The sequence below is a fragment of the Archocentrus centrarchus genome, chromosome 7 (assembly GCF_007364275.1).
Source record: "Archocentrus centrarchus isolate MPI-CPG fArcCen1 chromosome 7, fArcCen1, whole genome shotgun sequence".
Lineage (NCBI taxonomy): Eukaryota > Metazoa > Chordata > Actinopteri > Cichliformes > Cichlidae > Archocentrus > Archocentrus centrarchus.
The window spans coordinates 31,844,492-31,858,719 of record NC_044352.1 but is presented as its reverse complement, the minus strand read 5'-3'; positions in this window follow the sequence as shown (position 1 = coordinate 31,858,719).

The following is a 14,228-nucleotide window of genomic DNA, read 5'->3' as shown; positions in this document are numbered from 1 at the left end:
GCTCTTTGTCATCTGAATCTGAATCTTCTCATCTGTTCCAAATACAGAAACAGACCAGACAGAATAACAACTGTGTCGTATACACAGATGAAGAGTGTGTCTGTCCACATCTCCATTTTAATCCAGATCCTGCAAAATACAAGACCATGGACCAAGTCATGTACTGTGACTAACTGCTGGTGCTGACTAAACTGATGCTGCCAAGTTTGATTGCTGCTTGCTCACCTCTGAAGTTTCTAGCATATTAAAGTGTTGTTATTAAAGGTGTGTTTAAGATCATTGTCCTATTGGAACACCCAGCTGTGTTCAAGTTTCAACTGTCCAGCTGTTGATTTGAGGTGCCACTGAAGAATTTGGAGGTACTCCTTGTTCTTCATTATTCCATCCACTTTGTGCGATGTACCACTGGCAGCAAAACAACCCGACAGCATGATGCTACCACTGCTATGCTTCACTGTTGGTACAGTGTTCTTAGTGTTGAAAGCCTCACTTTTACTCCTCCAAACACACCTCTTGTCATTGTGGCCAAATATTTCAATCTTTGTCTCGTCTGACCATGAAATGCTTCTCCAGAAGGCACCTGAGGGTGATAGGGTGACACTTCTTCCAGACCTTGGCAAAGTGATGACACATTTGAATAACTTTAGAATAACTGTAGAGTTGTTTGAACTGATGATATGCTTTTATGCCAAGAGCTCTCTTTACCATGACGGACCGTGCATCATCTGCATCACTGCAGCTGCAACCTGTCCTCAGACTTAGAGGTGCTAATTCTCATATCTGCCACTTCACACTCGGGTGCAAACTGGGTCAGCGTAAGCTGCAGGCCACTACCTGATGAAGTTAACAGAAACGCATCACCCGCAAAAACATTCTGAGGCCACCAAGGTTGAAGCCTTCCACCTTTTGGCAATGTCTAGAAATTCTGTCCAACACAAGACTGAGGGGCCCATCAGAGGCAAAACTTGTCATCAATATTCTTTTCACCTGTTTCTCAGCAGCCAAATGCCACATGTTGCCATATAAATTTCCTATTGGTTGATGTGGTGCATTTTTGACGAACACGAAAGGGGGTGGCGTGAATCATTTTGTTTGTTTGTTTGTTTTATTTGCAAGCGTTTCCTGCTAGCAAGGATCCCGTTTTTGCTGTTTCTTCCTGCACAAAACGCACATCAATCATGAGGACAATATACAGGAAAAACATAGGGATAACTACCACAACAGGTGTCAACCACCTTGCAACCGTAGCTCCATGCAGCAGCCTCAACAAAAGAGGTGCAGATCATGGTCCATTTGGACTGGATGTCCTCAGCCTCCCTTGGAATGCTGTTGAAGTTCTGCCAGAGATGAGAGTTGGAGATCTTGTAGACTGAGACCTCTGCCAGGCTTTCCCAGTGCACCCTGCTACATCAGAATCAGAATCAGAATCAGAATCAGAAGGTTTTATTGCCATACGGGTGAACAGGTTCACAGCATTAGGAAATTGCTGCGGTACTTCGTGCTTACAGAAAAAAAACAAATAAGTATAAAAACTATAAGACAATATACAAGTATACAAATTGCAAATATGTTTACATGTTTACGTGTGCCAGGTCTGTCCGGCATCCTCCCTCACCACCTGATCCAACTTACACCAAGTGGTGATCAGTTGATGGCTCATCTCCTCTTGTCACCTGGGTGTCCATACGGCCATAGATCTGGTGATACAATTACAAAATCAATCATCGACCTGTGTCCTAGGTTGTCCTGCTGACACATGCTGTTATGGACATCCTTATGTTTGAACATGGTTTGAACATCCCAGTCAAGCTCCTCCAGATCTTTCTGTCAGTGTCCACCCAAGCATTGGAGTCTGCCAGTAGGACGACAGGCAGCAAGCAGAGGGAATACAAGAATACCCACCCCAGGCCACTGCCTCTTCCCAAGGACAACTCCAGACTGGAACAGAGTCCAGCCCCTCTCCAGGAGACTGGTTCCAGAGCACAGGCTGTGCGCTGAGGTGAACCTGACTATATCTAGCCGGTATCTCTCAACCTCACTAGCTCAGGCTCCTTCCACACCAGAATAGTGATGTTTCATATGCCAATAGCCAGCCTCAACAGTCAGGGATCAGTCCCGACCAAGCCAGTGTCTCATCTTCGGGCTGCACCTGGCCTGGCTCCATGGGCTAAGACCTGGCCACCAGGTGATCTCCCTCGAGTACCCTCCAAAGGCCTGGTAAATTGTTCCCTTTGCCTTTTTTCCATAAGGGTCATTTGACTCGCTCTTTGTCTGGCCCCACGACCAATTTGCTTTGTGCAACCATACCGGTTGCAAAAGCTCCCAGACAACATAGCCCCTGGGATCACTAGGAGGCACAAACCTCTTGACCACAATAAGGTGGGGATTCGTGGAGGGACATTAGAGAAAATCCAAAATAAATTAGTGGTGAAACCGGCGACCACCTGCATAAGCTGCATTGCAGTGCAGGTGGCACAGGCTTGAGTCCCGGCCTGTCACCAGCTTGCCCGTGTGTCTTCCCCCGTATCTTTCCCCTGCTGTATAAGCGCTTTGAGTGCTCTGACTGAGTAGAAAAGCGCTATATAAGAACTAGTCCATTTATCATTTACCATTTACCATTTCCTGTCTCTCTATACTGCCAATAAAAAGCTGCAGTGGCCAAAAAAAAATAAAAAATCAAACTTGAGTGCTCAATTCTAGTTTTTTTGAAGTCATTAAAGATGTATATTTTACAATCATTCCACCTTGAAAGAATTGTTTAAAGAAATCATTAAAATTACCATGACATTATACCCATGATGAGTGCATGTAAACTTCTCACGGTAATCTATACACTTCCAATTTTGCTGGCATATTTGATTTTAATGCAGGCAATTTACAGTGCAATTCTAAAACCCTTAACTAGACTTGACAGACAAAATTCAGAAGCATACAGAACCATTATTGACTTAAATGTCAGTCTTTTAAAGGCTTCTGTTTGATTTTGATTTTTACTGCTGCTGCTCTGTGGTGCTGTGAGCCTTTTCTAACCTTTCTACTTCTATAACAAAACCTTTCCAAACAACTGACTGTGACAAATGACAAATTGAGCTGTGATAGCAGCACAGGTGGTTGGTGGGAGAACGATATGATGATGGATAGGCTTGGTAGTCCTGCTGGGTTTATAGAAGTTATGTTCAGGGTGCATGTTTTATGACACCTCATGTTCCTGCCAAGGGAAGTATCAAACAATGGAATGAGGAGCAACGACCAAGGGAATCACACCAGAGTCACGTTACAATGTGAACCCACTCTCTTTCCTCGCCTTCCTCCTTCTCCCCTTTAACCTTTTCCTTCTCATGAATCCAATCCAGCACCCTCACAATGCTGTTCTCTCAAGGCCTACAGCGAGTCCTGCACCGGTGTTAATTCAGATAATTGTGTGGTATGAGGCTGAGCCACCGCTGTGCTCGTCCAGTTATTCCTATCATGGGGTAACAGGGTGGCACAGAGATTCCACTGAGATTTTATAGGGAGCAGAGTGTTGGAAACGTATCCCAGCACAGCACAGATGCTCTAATCCCCTCAAGACTTCCAAGTTGCTGGATACGGTGTGTTGTGTTTTGTCAACAACTACTGTACTGTTATAGTAGAGTTCTGTCTTGTCTGGTGTGGTGTGGTGGATCTCTAAGAATAGATCAATGGTAGCTGATATTCTGTCAAGCTGGCTGGCAAGAGTGTGGAAATACTGTGAGGGAGGTGGCAATATAAGCAAAGGCCTTACTGACTGAATCTTTTACAAGATAACATGATAACAAATCTGAAACTGTTACTGAGAAAATGTAGAGAAAACACCTGAAGATGTTTATCATGACTGCCTCAGTTCAAGGTTACAAATGTGTTTAGCTTTTAAACACATGCATGATCTCACACACATGAAATCTCCTCAGCTGTCACAGACCTGTGGGACCACTATCAGGACTCAACACAAGGTCCGATTTCTTTACTTTTGCTGGAACTTTAGGCCCATGAATATGAACCAGTCACAAAATTTCAGTCTATTTCTTCGTGTATGTGAACATAGATTGTTTCATTAAAGTTACTTTAAAAATGTGCTTTGACTGTGTCTGCATCGTGTGTTCTTAAGAGGTCTCTTACTGGATGCCTGGGATCCTGGAAACACAGAAAACACAGCTTTGCTAGTCCAAGCTGTCTTGGATCTGGTCCCAAAACTAACCAAGTAGTTTTGGTGTGTAAACCTAACCCACTGAAAAAAGTGAAAGTAAACAGCGAACAAAAACACAACTTAGTGGTTCCATGTGGAACTGGTTAACTGTTTAATATTTTAGTCATCTGACATCAGATCAGTTGTTACACAGAACCATCCAGGATGTCAAGCATGGAAAATGTTTGGAAAAGGGCAGATGCTTTCAAAGATTTATTTCAAGGTGTTTGGACAAACCAGCTTTCTTTTGTTATACATAAAATTTAACTTAGCCAGTAGTTCCTCAAAAGATCCAAACGGATTTAAACTGTCCATGATTTGGCTGCAAGCCCATAACTAGGCACCTTGCAAGGTCCTTATTTTACGTGCTTGCATGGATTTATCATTAATTACCTTTAGAGATTTAAAAAAGCATCTCAGCTTGCTCACGCTGGTGCTTTCAAATGTGTCTTAATAATCCGATTAGTTTATGACAGAGCAACGGTTCCTTGACTAAGCAATCTCTCTCTCTCTCTGCTATAGCATCTGCTAAAATACTGTGTGGGATATGATCAAAAGTGCCAGACCAAGGACCCTGAGTTTCTCTCTACCATACTGGCTTTACTTTTAATTTTTTTTATCATTATAAACCACTTTCTGATAACTGATCTAGCAGAAGCACTATATATATGAAAGCAATATATGTAACTTTCATATATAGTATGTGAGATAACAGAAAATTTAGATGCCATCCTGCTCACGGCGTTTTTTGACTGGTCTGATGTACCAATTGATGAAAAGAAAACTTGCAAAGAGAAAGTAACAGAACTATTTCTTCTATAAGATGACATAATGTCTGTTATGTTCCATGGCAGTAATATGAATTACAATAACAGTTAACTTACTTGAGTTGCTGCTACAAAAGCTTACAGCGCTGCACAGCTTTGTTCACATGAATCATCGTGTGTGTGGATTCCTGAAAAGTCAAACAACATTCTTGGACAGCAGCGCTGAGGAGAAGAGACTTTGCAGCTCTCATTTAAAGTCAGACTTTGACAGGACATGACACTAAACTCGTTAAATGATGGGTGTAATTTTGCAAGGTTAAGTAAAAAGGTGAACTTTAATGATGGGAAACTGATGTGCAACTTTACAAGCACCTATAGCCCAAGTACTTTTTTCCCCTCAGCCTCAAAGAGGTGTGAGTATCTGCAATGAATATTTATAGAAAGTGGTGTCTGGTTTTTGAGCTCTGGTAATGAAGTGTAAAGAGCACTGACCTATGTCATGATGACATGTTCATGGCTGAGGAATTTGCTGGGTTTCTTTCAGAGGACTTCCAACTCATCCACCTGTATCTTCTCTTTGATAACTGCTACTCGATGACCTGATCCAATAACAGGAGAAAAAAAAAAGGCTGCCTTCAGTCACACAATTTCAATTTAAGCTGGATCCAAAAGCCTGTAGCCCTTCAAAGTTTTAAGTTTGCTCCCCAAGGTATTAGAAATCACATCCAAAGTGAAGTAGAAATGAGTCGAATGCTGCCATCTAGTGACCTTAAACACATTATCAGCTTCTGCTAAAGTGAACACTTTTTTTTTTTTTTGCAATTTTGGCCACAGCAGCTTTTTATCAGCAGTGGAGAGAGACAGGAAATGGGGGAAAGATACAGGGGAAGACACACGGGCAAATCGGTGACGGGCCAGGACTCAAACTCGCACCGCGAAGTATGTATGTGGTCTCCAGCTTCACCACTAAGCCACCCAGGCGCCCTAAAGTGAACACTTAAATGGCTGCAGGCCTGCTAATATATTTATATGAAAGAGATGATCTTTCAGCGACATGCAGATGAACTTTTCACCTGATTTTTATAGACTTCTTGGCAACAATCATCAGGGCTATTCTGGCTCTGTCTAATGTGCTGAACACTGAGAGAAGAAACTGGATCGCTAACTCGACGTTCAGTCAGGATACGTCTGAGTCTGTGCACGTTAACATCTTACCTTGTGAAACAGATTGGCTGAACGCAACCTGAGAGTTGATGTCACTCCTGATTATTTTAGTTCCTGTTTCAACAGCTAGATTGTGTAAATCCAAAACATGGTTGCAATTTACACTTATTCCAAGCTCAGGATGATGTGAAATTTTAATACTGACTTGGGGCTGAGTGTGTATTGGTGGACTTTGCAGGGTTCCCTGTATCAGGTTGCTTTAAAAAAAAAAAAAAAGGAAAAATAAAATAAAGCAAATAAAATGAAGCAACTGACCTGCAGAGCTAAGTACAAATTTTCATATGCAACAGACAATATTCATGATTATATGGAGACTGTTAGCAACTACATCAGCTGGTCCAATTTTTTTTACATCCCCACCTGAAGCGTTCATGGCTTCCTTAACCAAAAGCCCTGGTTTACTCCAGATGTGTGCATGATAACCAGATAAACGCGTGAGGCTCTGAAGTCAGATGATGGAGCAGCGCAGGTCCATCAGAGCAGCAAAAAGGGCACGTTCCCAAAAATTGTAAAGCCTCTGCCTGCAAAACAACACACATGGTATGCGGTAGGGTATCCAGTCTGTCACAAACTACAACAAGAACGCAAACAGCACTAACATCAAAGACGACACCCTTACCAGACTGAACAGTTGTTATGCAGCTCAACACAGATACCCCCACTAAATTCCCCTGTGACCCCATAGACTCTGCTTTCCAAGCGACACACACGCAGGTCCTGAATGCAGGTGAACCCCCATAAGGCAATCGCCTGTGCTGAACAGCTAGCAGGTGTGTGCACAGACATCTTCAATCAGTCTCTTTGCCATGCACATTCAAAGCATCCATCATCATTCCGGTTCCCAAAAAAACCAGACTCATCCTCCCTGAATAACAACAGACCAGTGGCACTCATGAGAGGACAGCAGCAGAACCTACTTCAGGATGCTTTTGCTGGATTACACTTCTGCCTCTAATACATCAGACCACAGGTGGTGAGGATGGGAGGCAGGGTCTCCTCTGAACTCACAGTCAGGACAGGATCACCACAGGGTCCTAAACTCTTCACCCTGTACACTCATGACTGTGTCGCCACCGAGGACAACACTGTCATCATCAAATACGCTGATGGCACGACCATACCGGACCTCATAAAAGATGGCGATGAGTCAGCATACAGGGATTTGGTTAAAAACAATGTCTACAGAGAGGACAAAACATTTGAAAGAATTGTAGACTTTATGAAACACACCCCACCTCTGCAGCCTCTCTACATCAATGAGACTAAGGTCAAGAGACGTGATAGACACAAGTTTCTTGGGCTTCCTGTGACATTGACCCTGAGCTGGACTGTAAACAGCACAGCCACAGAGAAAAAAGCCCAGTAGTGGCTTTATTTCATCAGGGTGATCAGGAAGGCAGGAATGAGCAGTAGCCCCTTCACTCAACCCTCAAAGGACTAGTGGAGAGCATCATCAGTACTTGCATCACTGTCTGGTACAGAAACACCATCCAGGCAGAGAGGAAGCCTCACCAGAGAGTCATGGAGAAGGCAGAGAGGATTAGAAGACTAATCTTCCATCAGTGGACTTAATACATGTATATACACAACACTGTAAAAAAAGAGCACAACATATCATCAGTGACTGACATCATCCAGGTCACACCCTCCTCAGACCAAAACAATCAGCCTAAAGCCTGAAATGCAGCAGAGTGGACAGTCTGATCACACACACACACACACACACACACACACACACACACACACACACACACACACACACACACACACACACACACACACACACACACACTGCACACGTCCACAACAGCTTTGTTCCTGATGGCAAAAACAAAATAAGGACTAACTAAAATAAACAAAGTCAAATTTATCCAGAAGTGCAATGTATATTTCAATATCGTACATTATTTTTTGATGCTACAGTCATTTAAGTGCAATACAGGAATTTCTGTTTTATACTTAAAATTACTTGACATGCTGTCCTTATTTTTACTTCAATGTTCACCTTGTTGTATATTTGTATTTATTTCGCTTTGCCTCTAACTCTGTGCAAGATTTCCTACACTATATTGCCCAATAATACCTGCGCAACAAGTCCAGTCTGAAATTTCCTCACAACTAAATATTTAGTGGGATTATAACAAAGTGGAATCAATGGGGAACGACAGCAACTGAGCTACAAAGTGGTAGGCCACGTAAAATCACAGAGTGGGGTCAGCAGATGCTGAGGTGCATAGTGCACAGAGGTCACCAACTTTCTGAAGAGCCAATCGCTGAAGACCTCCAAACGTCATGTGCCCTTCAGATTAACTCAAGAACAATGTGTAGAGAGCTTCATAGAATGGATGTCCACGAGCAAGCAGCTGCATCCAAGCCTTACATCACCAAGCACAATGTAAAGCATTGGATGCAGTGGTGTAAAGCACGCTGCCACTGGACTCTAGAACACTGGAGACGTGTTCTCTGGAGTGGTGAATCACGCTTCTCCGTCTGGCAATCCAATGGATGAGTCTGGGTTTGGTGGTTGCCAGGAGAACGGGGTGGAGGGGTAATTATGGTGTGGGGTTGTTTGTCAGGGTTTGGGCTCGGCCTTTGAAAGGAACTCTTAATGCAAAACATTTTTTAGAATTTAATGCTTCCAACTTTATGGGAACAGTTTGGGGATGGTCCCTTTCCTGTTCCATCAAAAATTCCCATAAACACCCCTAAACTTGTGGAAAGCCTTCCCAGAAGAATTGAAGCTTCATAATAAACTGTATGGATTAACAATGGGAGTTTATACGAGTGTGAAGACAGACGAGTGAATACTTCTGGCAATATAGTGGCAATATCCAAACTCAGTGTATGTGTACAAATGTCAAATAAAATATTAACTCTTCTTTATCTTTATACTGTACATGTACAGCCAAGGTTGTTTATGTAACTGTTTCTGCTTTACGTCTATTTTCTTCTTTTTCTTTGGTGGTTTTTACAGTATACCCTGCCAAGTGCATTTTTCATTGTTTCCAAGTTTACACTACTATCAGTGTGGCATAAGACTGGTGCAGCTCCCTGTAACTGTTATTAAAATTATTTACGCTGCCCATATTTAGATGTTGGGGAAATGTGAGGAACAGGGTGAAAGTACAAAGAGCCCATACAGGTCCACAGATGTTGTTTTAATGCTTTTCAAAATATGTGATGGCCGGCACCGTTGTATTTGGAACCACTGTTTCATTACATTCTCATTTACAAAAACTCGTCTCTGGTCCCTCCTTTGCTTCATTTTATGCAGTTAAAATTCAGAAACAGTGCCCCCTGCAGGAGTTATGTGGATTTGATTCAAACTACACTTCACAGGTGCGTAAACGACAACTTCTGAGGCAACAGTGCTAAAATTAAAGTGATCACATGACCCAGACAGCACGCACCCCTCTAAACCCTCACTGCAGACAGTCTAACGAGGCAGTGTTTCCCCTCTTTGTTTAGTTTAAAACTTAGATTTTATAGAGAAACATAATAGTGATAGTGTTACAAACTGCAACACAGTAATGAACTGTGACAACTCTAAAAAAAGAGGAACATTGACACCAGCATGACATTTGCATAAAACAAAAAAGATAAAACGCCCACTGAATGCCCAGCATATAAGTCAAAGGTAAAGGTATAAAATTAAAGCTATAAGGTAAAATATCTCAGTGTTGGTTGGAATAAAATCAACCAACACTAATTTACAGATGTGTTGCAACATCTATGTTTAAAGAAAAAAAAAGTTGAAGTCAACTATAGCTGTTTTCACACACTGCAGCTGTGACCTGATAGAGAATGTGAATCAGAGTATAATCTGCCCGCTCCTGAGTGCACACCATTAGAGCCCGCACCGCATTTTGTGTTAGACTTCAATTCACCTGCTCTGCGCTGAGCAGAAGGGGCCCGTGGTCCTGCTGTGCAGGTTGATACATCAGATAAGAGAGGCCCACACTTGTGTATGGTTGTAGCTACCGTGATGTCATCCATTTGTTTTGTACTCTTCATTTTGAAGCCTCAGTGGCAGCATTTTGGCTGCTGCTGTGTTGTTTTAGTGCAGCCAGAAATGACCTACTTCAGTGAGGAGGTGTAATGTATGGATACAGTACATAGACCATTATTATAGTTTTATATTTCCCATTAAATTGGTGTAAAATGGTGCTGTGATTTAATTTAGTTTCAGTTAGTTTATGTTGATTTCTTATTTTTATTTCAGTTAACTCAAATGGTTTTGTCACACCTAGTCTGTCTCTGTGTTTTTAAGAGTCCAGCTTCAGTCACGTGCCCTGCTCTGTCCATTGGTCAGCTCCTTGGTGCTGATGTTGCTGACGGGGCTGTGCTCACCAGCATCCACCAGTGAAAGATGCTCTGTTTGCAGGGTCTGGACTCATGGTTGGCAGTCAGCGGGGGATGCGAGGGGGGGGGTAGTGTGCAGACTGCTAAATTGCTGCTCTGGGACTAAGACTATGAAGAAGAGGCCGGCAGAGCACGGAAACAGAAGTGACAGGACCTGCTGCCCTGCCGTTTCATTCCTTTCTCAGTCCATGTCACCTCCTGGTGTATATAGGTAACCTGATTTACACAGCACAGTGGCTTCCTTCTACTCACGAGGTTGTCAATAAGTTTCTGATTCTTACAGTAACAGTAAAACATGTTAACAGGCAAATGCATATGCATGACTTGCCAAAGTAAACACAATTTATCAGGTATTGGTACGGCACGTATGGTAACATGCAAGGATACAGTGTCCTCGCACTCCTGCCAACCTCAGCACTCCTGTTTTTATGCTTACAGAGGTGTGTGTGTGTGTGTGTGTGTGTGGGGGGGGGGGGGGGGGGGGGGGGGGGGGGTCAGGTCTGTGGGCTCCTGAGGGCAACATCACCATGTCACCTTAGTTAACAGGTGCAGACAGCAGTGAAGCTGCAGAAAAAAACATGGAGCGTGCTGTCACCTCTGCAGCATGTGAGGTCTCCACCTCCGCCAGCGCTTACTGCTTCAGCAGTGTGTGCAGGAAGGTCACTGCAGTCACAGTGACATGCGTGGGCACGGATGGCTGTTTGTGTGTGTATGTTTTGTGTATGCACTTATATGTCCATCAAATGACACAAAAAACAGGAAGGGGAAATGTTTTTAAAATGAAAGTGAAGGGGTTACGCTTCAACGGAAAGAGGAAGTGTGAGGAGTGGCTGGAAGTGGACCGCCTCATTCCCACACACATCTTCCTATTTTTTTCTGTCATTTTTAGTTGCAAGTTCACTTTTCATGTAAAGACAGCAGTTTTTCATTAACAGGTTGCAGCATTTATGGGAATCTAATTTAATACTGCACTTTTTAGGCACAGGAAATGTAAGCTGAGAGAAATAAAGTCCTGTCTGAGGGCCTTTACACTGATGGTGTGAAAACACATGCATGGTCTGAATTGTTTTTGTTAGTTTTGGTTCTCTAATTGCTGTGTGCACATACATGCATAAAAGAAGAATGCCTGCATGCTATTTGCCTCCAATTTTAAAACCAGTATCTTATCACATTTTTGCAAAGGCACCGTCTTCTTGGAATCTTCTTTAAGCATGTGTCAAAGAAAATTTCACAGTTTTCCCACTGAAGACCCTGTGGGTTGAAACTTTGCCTTGAGAAATTATTAAATTGCACTAAACAGTGTGCAGACATTTGTTCTACTTTGTGACTTTTTTGTTTGGTACCTAATTTTTTGCCTGGATGTCCCCACTCTGGCATGTATTTTCCAAACGCAAAGAGAAAACAAATTTAATCTGATTAATATTTGGTAAGCACCCTTTGTTTAAAAAAAAAAAAAACAGCATAAGTTTGTTTCAGTACACAGTTTTCAAGGTACTTCTATGGATTTTGGTTCTTTCAGGGTTTTCTGTCCCTTCAAGATTCAAAATCAAGGCTCTGGTTTTGGACTTAGTTTTGAACTCATTTTATTTAATAGTCCAGTATTTTGTTTTGGGTTTAGCTGTGTTTTGGGTCATTATTTGCCAAAAAAGCTCCAGTTTTGTCTCATCTGTCCAAAGAACGTTTTCCCAGAAGCTTTGTGGCTTGTCGCTTTTTTATGATTTGCTTTCAGCAGTGATGTCCTCCTCGCTCGTCCACCTTGGCTCAAACAGTGACAGATCAGACACTGGCGTACTTTGACCTTAGAACTCACCTCTAATCTCACTGGATGTTGTTCTGGGCTCTTTAGTTTTCATTCATATTATCCGTCTCTTCAATATTTCAGTTTTCATCAATAATTGACTCGTTCATCTCCTGAGACAGCTCTCTGCGGTCCATGTTCGGTGTGGTACACACTATGACATCAAACAGCACAATGACAACTTTTCACCCTTTAAATAGGCAGACGGACTGATGACAAGTTAGAAAACACCTGTGATGCTAATTACAGAACACACCTTAGTTTAACACGTCCCTGTGGTCAACTATTTTCAGTCTTTTCTAGAGGTACGCACACCAGTTTCATTAGTTTGGTTATTAAAATAATTCTGCTGAAAAGCAATGTTTGATTTTCATGAATTCAATTTTGGTAAATTTGTATTTATTATTACCTTTGTCAGTTTCAAGTAATTTCTGTAATGGTTGTGATTTATTCTTTCTTGAACAGAAGGGTACCAATTATTACCAATTACATATGTATGTATGTATGTACACATACAGTTATACTTTTTCTGTGAAGCAAAAGCCCTGGATCTCTAAATTATACCATTTTATATGGATTCAAATAAAGACTGAAAGACTAAATATTCCTGTATGGGTTAAAAATATCTAATAATGCTCAAAAGAGGAATGTCTGGGACACCAGGATGACTCAGCAAATGAGCAGGAAACCATGTATTCCATGTGGCGGTGCAGGTGGCCCGGGTTCCCGCCCTCACCCGTGGCTATTTACTGTGAGTCTTCCCCCATCTCTCTCTCGCTTTCTCTCTTCACTGTAACCTGAATAAAGCTGCAAAAAGGCCAAAAAAGATGATGATGACAATTTTGGATATTTTTCATAGGGCAATAATTATGCCATTTGAGCTAACAGACTAAATCAAGGAGCAAAATTTGAATGGAGCATTGTATTATTTGCTATGACTGTTGATGTGTTAAAAAAAAATATGCAGAGCTCTTTATGTAACAAAGGTATTCCTATTGAACAAAATGAAATGTGAAAACAAAGTCCTGAAGTGTACATTATGTAATAAACGTCCTGCACTATTTTGCTCATTAATAATCACATCAGCAGAGGGCACTCTTATATAAATAAAGATGCCACTGCTACCCTGTGGCTTTCAGTGCTTCCCTGGGTGTTTACAATAATCTCATTTGCACTTTAAACACCTTCAAGCATGAATAATTGTCTGCAGAAACCTCTAGTCTCCACTGCACCTGTAAATCCTTTGCAAAAGCTCCCAAATGGCTTTTAATTCATTCTTGCAGGCTAAATAACAAAAAAGCTACACTGGGCTTTGATTTTTATTTATGGACCCACCAAATTAACCATGAAGAACACTAGAAAACAAGAAAAAATAGTTTTTATTTTAGGTTTAAATTTCAAAGTTTGATGGAAAATGAATAGCAAACATTATCTCTTAAATATAGTGATTAGTGTGGTTGCTGCTGTGTCTCAGTCTTGTGGCACCTTCGTTCCTCTTTTGGCTGGTTTCTAAGAAGTCATTTAGAGCTGTCTCACCACAGTTTCCCTCACAAATGTCTGATTATGTGAAATGATAAAGTTTCAGTATTTGTTTCTGGTTCTCAAATCATGTATTTGCATGTATTTGCTTCAAAGTCAGTATGTGGTAGTTTCAAAAAAAAAGTTTAAAAAAATTACATATATTTGAATTAAAGTCTGTTTGAGCCTTATGTTATTTGCTTTTTATTGCTTTAGATATATTTACACTATATATACACAGAGCTGTTTGCAAATAGGAGTATGCAATGCAGTGCAGGGGTAATAATTTGGTTGGTTCTGTCAGCATGAGGCTCACTTTTAAAACAGCAGAATTTAAAAGTAGCCAATAATAACA